Source organism: Coptis chinensis, chromosome 9 (assembly GCF_015680905.1).
Source record: "Coptis chinensis isolate HL-2020 chromosome 9, ASM1568090v1, whole genome shotgun sequence".
Classification (NCBI taxonomy): domain Eukaryota; kingdom Viridiplantae; phylum Streptophyta; class Magnoliopsida; order Ranunculales; family Ranunculaceae; genus Coptis; species Coptis chinensis.
The window spans coordinates 5,132,531-5,140,742 of record NC_141464.1 but is presented as its reverse complement, the minus strand read 5'-3'; the positions used below and the strand labels follow the sequence as shown (position 1 = coordinate 5,140,742).

The following is an 8,212-nucleotide window of genomic DNA, read 5'->3' as shown; positions in this document are numbered from 1 at the left end:
AAAAAAGTAAAAATAAAGATATGTTACAAGCTTTTGTTGGCCGTGTCTTGATCGCCCTACAACACCAACCATTGTGGAGACGAGGACGCATATACGAGCAGCTTCTGTTTACCACATTTTTTATACCATAGTTTATACCACACTCCTCTACAAAATGATTTCAAGGACTAATAATTTGTGGATATAATATACTAATCATAGATAGCATCTACACAAAAATTCATCTCATTTGGAAATCTCTAACCTAGTTAAAAATCATTGTCAACTTTAATTTTTTTTTAACGGCTCAGATTATTCGATTTTGCAATCATAAAATATAATATTTTGAAAAGAATCGGGTATTATAGATTATTCATGACATAGTCCAGAAAAACGAAACAGAAAAGTAATGATGTGAAATCCAATTGATTTTTTTCATTTACGGATAAAAAGTATTAAATTTGTAGCCACAAAATTGCATACTAGATTACCAGTACAATGACCACATTAGTAATTGCTGAGACTGTTAAAGGGATTTTATAGCCACAAAATTGCATACTAGATTACCAGTACAATGACCACATTAGTAATTGCTGAGACTTTTAAAGGGATTTGGGACATGATAAAATAAAAATTTCTCATTATGTAGAGCTGGGTTTAATTATGCCAAAGTGGCACTCTGGACTTGTGATTGTTTTTCTAATTTCAAAGCGTTTGAGTAATAGGATTACATGGTTGGGCTAATTTTAATAGAACATAGTATTTCAATCTTTTTAGAACATAGTATTTCAATTTTTTAACTGAACTTGGGTACGTGGTTTGCCTAATTTTTTATCTGAAAAATTTGAATTTTTTTCAAAATCTTTTAATTTTAGTTCAATTGTGATGATTAATTTTTTTTTTAGAAAAAATTTATAATTAAATAATAATTAATTTAACGAGTGACATTTTTATAATTAATTCAATTAAAAAATATAATTTATTTTTAACTAAATGCTATGCTCCGCTCACGCCCCCACTGCATGCAGTATACTAGTTAAGTTTCATATTTTTTTTGGGCCTTGAACTGTTTTGGGTTTTAAGCCCAATGAATTGTTAGCCCTCAGTGTTTAAAACATGGGTGGTGGTGTAACTTATTCTGGAGAAAGATGGGGGTAGTTATTGATGTGGGCATAGTAATGGTTATCTTTTTAGTATTCCCTTTCCATCAAAATAAATAAGAAAAACGGGAAAGGACTTCTTGGGTTTGGGGTCTGCTAGCTTTGGAGAAGAAGAATATCACACATCCTAATATTTGTATTTTTGCTTTGGACTCAAGGCAAGTGATTTTCACTTGCTACCTTGCTTTTCTTAGTTGGATTATCTTAGTTTGAATGGATTCATATTTAATCTTATCTTGTATTTCACTGTGCATGCATATGATTTTCTAGACTCATATTTAGATGTATACCCTCGATCATACTTTGTTTTATTGATTAATACACATGTATCTTCAAAAGTCACATGCTAATATGCTATGTTAGATTGCCATGATACATTTACATTTGGCTTGTATAGATTACATATAATTGAGTTTGCTTGCATAGTGAACATGGTGAAGTTATGGTCGTATGTTTGATATGTGAAAATGAACCGCTTATTAGCCACATATACTTTCATGGTTCTACTGTTGTAGCGCACTTTGTAGTTTATAGGTACGTCGATATTGACTACCTTATATTAAGGTTGGTATCTCTGCGTACTCATTAATAATTAGTATGAGTCAGTGCTCTATAATGACTATATATATTTTTGACGGTGGTGTTTCAGTACTATTTCTAAGTTATGTATACTAAGCTATGGTGGTGTACTAATACGAAGCATTGTATTATTAGAGTTAATTATGACAAAGTAAAAACTGAAGTAAGTAACTACCTTTTACTGTTTGTAGTTTAGGTAACGAAGAGTTTGGAAATGTAATCACCCGTACGTATTTCCATATAGAGCTGCTGTGTGGTATGTAACCACTGTTGCAGGCCGAGTTTGGATGGGGTGTAGTTTCATTGTCACGTAAGATATACCTTACTAGTACTTTTTACTATAATCGTGGCTATGTGTTTTTATGAGAACAACGATACTTAATTTATTTTTTGTCTATCCATTCTAGTATATTTTTATGGGAGGGGTTCTAGGGACATATATTTCAAAAACACGTAAACAAACTCATGATTGTTAGGGCATTTCTAAGTTTTAGATTTGGCTAATTTTTTGTACATAAGATCTTCCAACTATTTTAAACATTGTCACAAGATATTATTCAAATCCGAAACTTGTAACCCCATCGAATGTAGTCAACAAATTAAGAAATTTGGCTAATTGTGGACCGTTCATTTTCACGATTTTTGATACTATATTTGGGAAGTTTAGAATTTTTTTATTTTTTTGATTGGTTGTGACAATGTTTAGAATAGTTAAGGGATCATATCTACAAAAAATTAGCCTAACCTAAAACTTATAAATACCCTAACAATTTTGAGTTTGTTTACGTGTTTTTATAAAATATGACCCTAGAACCCCCCCTTTCTTATTTAGAATTGTAAGGTTACTTGTGGATTTCACTTGCTGGGTGCATTGATTTACGCCCACCTTATTATTATTTCAGGTGAACGTTGATCGTGCTTTTCAGAGAGACGATTAGATTAGCTAGCTATTTCTTAGATTTCCTTTTCAGTATTTAAGTTGTAATAATTTGGGAGACTTGTTACTTGTAAAACCTTTTGTGGTTACTATTTTTATTCAGCTGTAAGCACTTTTATTTTTACTAGTTGATTTTCTTTTGAATCTATGGTTATGATTCTATTTATTTTAAAATGTACTCCATGTTATCCTAATTATTTAGACCGGCCAGCTGAATGTAAGTTGGATTTTTGGGGCGTTACAAAGTATCAACTATATTGGTTGTTACTCACAGTTTTCCGTTTGCGTATGTTTGGTTACTATAATTGTGTAGCAGAGGTCAAAATGTTTATTGAACTTACTGCGAGCTGCGTATTATGTACTAATTAAAAGTGAAACGAATGGGAAACCAAAAATGGATGCCTCATTTTAGTATGTGGTTGCAGACCACTGTCTGCTATTTTCATGGTGCTCTAGGATAAAATGTACCCTTTGGAACATAATTGGCTCTTCTGCCTAGTCAGTTATTTTTAAAAATAGTTTATTAGAAGGGCTTTAAGGATCAAACACTATGTAATTGGGATTTGGTGAAGGAACATTATTTATCAGTTACTGTCGGCGTGTTTTCTCCTTTGAGCTGATGGTCTAGGCCTCTAGGGTGTCCAGATCCTGTTGTACAATATGATTGTCTTTATGTGCATCATCTATTTTGGCTAGCTTCCTTGTTTGGATTTCTTCTTACAAATAGTCTTTTTCTTTCTTAATAACTAATATTTTTTCTAATTTCAGAGGGATATGAGCGGATTGCTAAAGCAAAAGAGGGTACTAGCCGAGGTGATGACCTGATGATGATGAAAATCCATCTGCTATTGACAATGGTTTGGTTGTCGGCTCTACTCCTGACTCTCACACTCAACCTTCATCTGATGTCGTGCATACAAGTTCAGAAAGGAAACATCCCTTTGTTTATACTCTCAGACCAATTTTTTGTTGAGTTTCATGTGGATTGTTGAAAGCTTAGTTGTAACTCACATCTTGTGTTTGCTGAATCAGCAGGCTGAGATACTGAAAAATGATTATGTATACGATGAGTCTTCAGGGTAAGTTGTTTTGTTGATCATATTGCGCATGATTATGTCCTCATTGAATAGAATGTAACCACGGGAGCATATTGCTGAAGGAAATACCTGAAACTCGTAATTTTTTTTGATAAAAAAATGAGTTATAGTGTTAGTCATTTTACTTGTCATTGCAAAGTACTCCTTTTTGTTTCAATAAGATAGTAAACTTACCCTACATTTTGCCTTCTTTCAGTTACTATTATAGCAGTACTCTTGGATACTATTATGACCCAAATCAGGACTCTACTGTTCTGCAAATTCAGGAATATGGTAATTAGCTCGCGTTGTTTATTTTTATTCTATTAAATGTATTTTGGTGTGGCTTGGTTAGTCTATTAGATTTAGAAGGCATGCGTTCCGAGAAGATTAGATTTTTAGCTACTGCAACTACAATTGGGTTTCAGTGGAGATGTGTCTTTCTGGTTTTTTTGTAATTCACCGCTGGGTTTATTGAATTTTAGAATTGAAATTTTCAATGTTGGTTTATGTTTGTTTTGATATTAGAATTCAATTGTAACAAGAATGAACACAATTTTAATTAGTTACTAGAGAACATTTATTTATGTAATAAGAGTTTTCATATTGGGTCCGCTTGTTTAGTTGGAAAACACGAGAAAACTTTGTTTTAGAAAGTTTTACAGGCGTTTTTATTTTTCCGGGTGCTTGGTTGGAGTAGTGATGGGGTGGGGCTGTTTTTATTTTTCCGGGTGCTTGGTTGGAGTAGTGATGGGGTGGGGCTGTGGAAATAATTCTAAAAAGTATTAAAATGGAGAGCTAATTTTACATTTCAAAAATGGCGACAAAACTTTCCCCAACATGAAAACCCTTCGTCCTCAATCTTTTCTCCCATTCAACAACTGATTTTACTTACCTTACCGAGCACCGGCTAAATTATGGAACATTTTGTTTTGGAAATTCTTTCAGAGCAAATATTTCTAAATTAAAACTTTCCACATTTGCATCTATTTCCTTGATACCAAGCGGAGCCATAGACGCCACTGAATTTACAAAACACAAACGGGTCCAATAATTAGGACTAAAAGGAATAATTTTTAAAATAGTTTATTAATAATCAAAACACAAATCTTTACCAAATTATTCTAGATGGGATCATTCTTGAAAATGGGTAGGTGTGCTGATTTTCAAGTGATACTTTTACTGGAAAAACTGATGTCTTTTGTTCCCACAACACCATTTATTTAACCTAGAAATTGAAAAAAGATTGCAAATTTTGGAACGAAAAAACATATCATCATGCCCACTTCAAATAAAATCCTACTTGTCGTGATTTAGTATGCTGCCATGGTGTTCTAAGAGAAACGGTTGCTACTTGTTTTAAAAGTTCAGATTCTGACATCGTTACAGAGAACATGAATAGTTTGCATAAAAGAGAGAGCGAATTTGTGGCATACAAGCTAATCCTGCAAAGCCACCACATTTTAACGATATCACTTGATGATGATTTACAGAGAAAATTTTGTTGTCAGAAAATCAGGTTAGTCTACTGTTAGGCACATGCACAATCAAACCAACGATATGATAACATTTTTTAGATTGGGTGCGGAGGTTCAACTCTTTTTTTCCCGTCTTTTACTATTTTACACCACGAAGCACGACTTGTTAACGAGATCATAACCATGGCATCATTTGACATTGAAAAATGTCAACTTTTCTTCATACTTATTATAGAAGTTGTATTAGCTAGTGGAGGTGCATTTAGCAACTTCGCTGAGATTATGCGCTTGGATCTAGATGCAATGTGAGAAGACATGACCTTAGGAAAGCAATCATGTCGAAGATTATAATAAACGTTGAGGCCCAACAATCTAATGGTAACAGTTGGTTATTCTGTTGAAAGTTCTTGATAGTTGATACCAAAGAAGTTGATACCAACTCTTGCTGTCCCCACTTCGATGAAATAAGCAGACACGGGGAAAATTTCAAGATTTTGGGCCCATAGAATGTGGACGCCCATTAGAAACAGAAAGTCCAATATTAGCTGAACCACAAATTTATTAATGGAGCTCGAAGTGAGAATAAACCCTAAATTTTTTAGAGAATATAATGAAGATGGTATCCGGGTCAATAATATCATCAAGGGCAGTAACTCTACCCTAAGCAACATCAATCCTAAAAGATTTCATCTCTACAAAGTCAGTAGTTTCAGATGCTCAGTTACAATATCTAAGGCACTCCATCTCCTCCTTTCAAGAACTGCTTAATATTACTACTCCTCACAAAAACAAACAAAGGCATATGAAGATTAAAAAGAAGATTTAGAAGAAGAATAAGAAGATGACGTTCGGGAAGCTTTAGAAGACATGCGTCCCGAGAAGATTAAATTTTTAGCTACTGCCACTACTGTTGGGTTTCAGTGTAGATGTGTCTTTAAGGTTTTTTGGTAATTCATTGTTGGGTTTATTAAATTTTAGAATTGAAATTTTCAATGTTGTTTTAGGTTTGCTTTGATATTAGAATTCAATTGTAACAAGAATGAACACCATTTTAGTTACTATAGAATATTTATTTATATAATAAGGGTTTTCATATAGAAACCACTATTTTTTTTTTACCAAGGGCACCACACGCTAACCACAAAACAAATGAGGTCCTATAATTAGCTTAGGACTAAAAAGAATAATCTTTTAAAATAGTTTATTAAGAATCAAAACACAAATCTGTACCAAATTCTTTTAGAATGGATCATTCTTGAAAATGGATAGTTGTGCAGATTTTGAAGATTTAATCACTTTTCAAGTAATACTTCTACTGGAAAAACTGAGGTCCGTTGTTCCCACAACACCATTCATTTAACTTAGAAATTTAAAAAAAAATGCAAATTTCGGGACGAAAAAACATATTATCAAGCCCACTTCAAATAAAATCCAACTTGTTGTGATTTAGTACGCTGCCATGGTGTTCTAAGAGAAACGATTGTTGCTTGTTTTAAAAGTTCGGACTCATACCTCGTTATACAAAAGATGAACATTTTGCATAATAGAGAGTGAATTTTTGGGCATACAAGCTAATCCTGCAAAACCACCACATTTGAACGATATCACCTGATGATGATTTACAGAGATAGTTTAGTTGTTAGAAAATCAGGTTAGTCTATTGTTAGGCACATGCACAATCAAACCAACGATAATATCTTTTTAGATTGGGTGCGGAGGTTCAACTCTTTTTTCTTGTCTTTTAATTCTGTATTACACCACGAAGCATGACTTGTTAACGAGATCAGAGCCATGTCATCATTTGACATTGAAAAGTGTCAACTTTTCTTTATACTTATTATGGAAGTTGTATTAGTGGGGTGCATTTAGCAACTTGGTTGAGATTATGCGCTTGGATCTGGATGCAATGTGAGAAACATGACCTCAGGAAAGCAATCATGTCGAAGATTTTAATAAACGTTGAGACCCAGCAATCCAATGGTACCAGGTGGTTGTTATGTTGAAAGTTCTTGATAGTTGATACCGAAGAAGTTGATACCAACTCTTGCTGTCCCCATTTCGATGAAATATGCAGACACGGGGAAAAGGTCAAGATCTTGGCCCATAGAATGTGGAGGTCCAGTAGAAACGGAAAGTCCAATATTAGCTGGACCGCAAATTTATTAGGACTGCTCGAAGTGAGAATAAACCTTAAATTTTGTAGAGAATAGAATGAAGACGATCTCCAGGTCGGTAATGTCATCAAGGGCAGTAACTCTTCCTGAAACAACATTAATCCTAAAAGATTTCATCTAGATCTACAAAGGCAATACTTTTAGATGCTCAATCACAATATCTAAGACACTCCATCTCCTCCTTTTAAGAACTGCTTAACATTACTACTCATCACAAAATCAAACAAAGACGTACATATGAAGATTAAAAAGAATATTCAGATGAAGAATAAGATTATGACGTTCAGGATGCTTTAGAAGACATGCGTTCCGAGGAGATTAAATTTTTAGCTACTTCCACTAATGTTGGGTTTTAGTGGTGATGTGCTTTCCTGGTTTTTTTGTATTTCACTGTTGGGTTTATTAAATTGTAGAATTCAAATTTTCAAGGTTGGTTTATGTTTGCTTTGATATTAGAATCCATTTGTAACAAGAATGAACACCATTTTAGTTACTAGAGAATATTTATTTATGTAAGAAGGGTTTTCATATAGACACCACTATTTTTTTTTACCAAGGGCACTGCGTACCACACCCTAACCACAAAACAAATGGGTCGTATAATTAGGACTAAAAAGAATAATCTTTTAAAATAGTTTATTAATAATCAGTACACAAATCTTTACCAAATTCTTCTAGAATGGATCATTCTTCAAAATTGGTAGGTGTGCTGATTTTCAAGTCTTAATCACTTTTCAAGTGATACTTTACTTGAAAAACTGAAGTCTTTTGTTCCCACAACACCATTCACTTAACCTAGAAATTAAAAAAAGATTGCAAATTTTGGGAC

The 8,212-nt window shown here is 33.4% G+C and overlaps 1 long non-coding RNA gene across 1 annotated transcript; it reads left to right on the top strand.

Moving 5' to 3' along the window:
- Positions 1–1,104: 1,104 nt before the first annotated feature.
- Positions 1,105–4,345, top strand: LOC147474507 (uncharacterized). The gene is made up of 3 exons (XR_015209248.1): positions 1,105–1,297; positions 3,424–3,734; positions 3,949–4,345. It is a non-coding gene; the product is annotated as an uncharacterized LOC147474507 (long non-coding RNA).
- Positions 4,346–8,212: the final 3,867 nt, after the last annotated feature.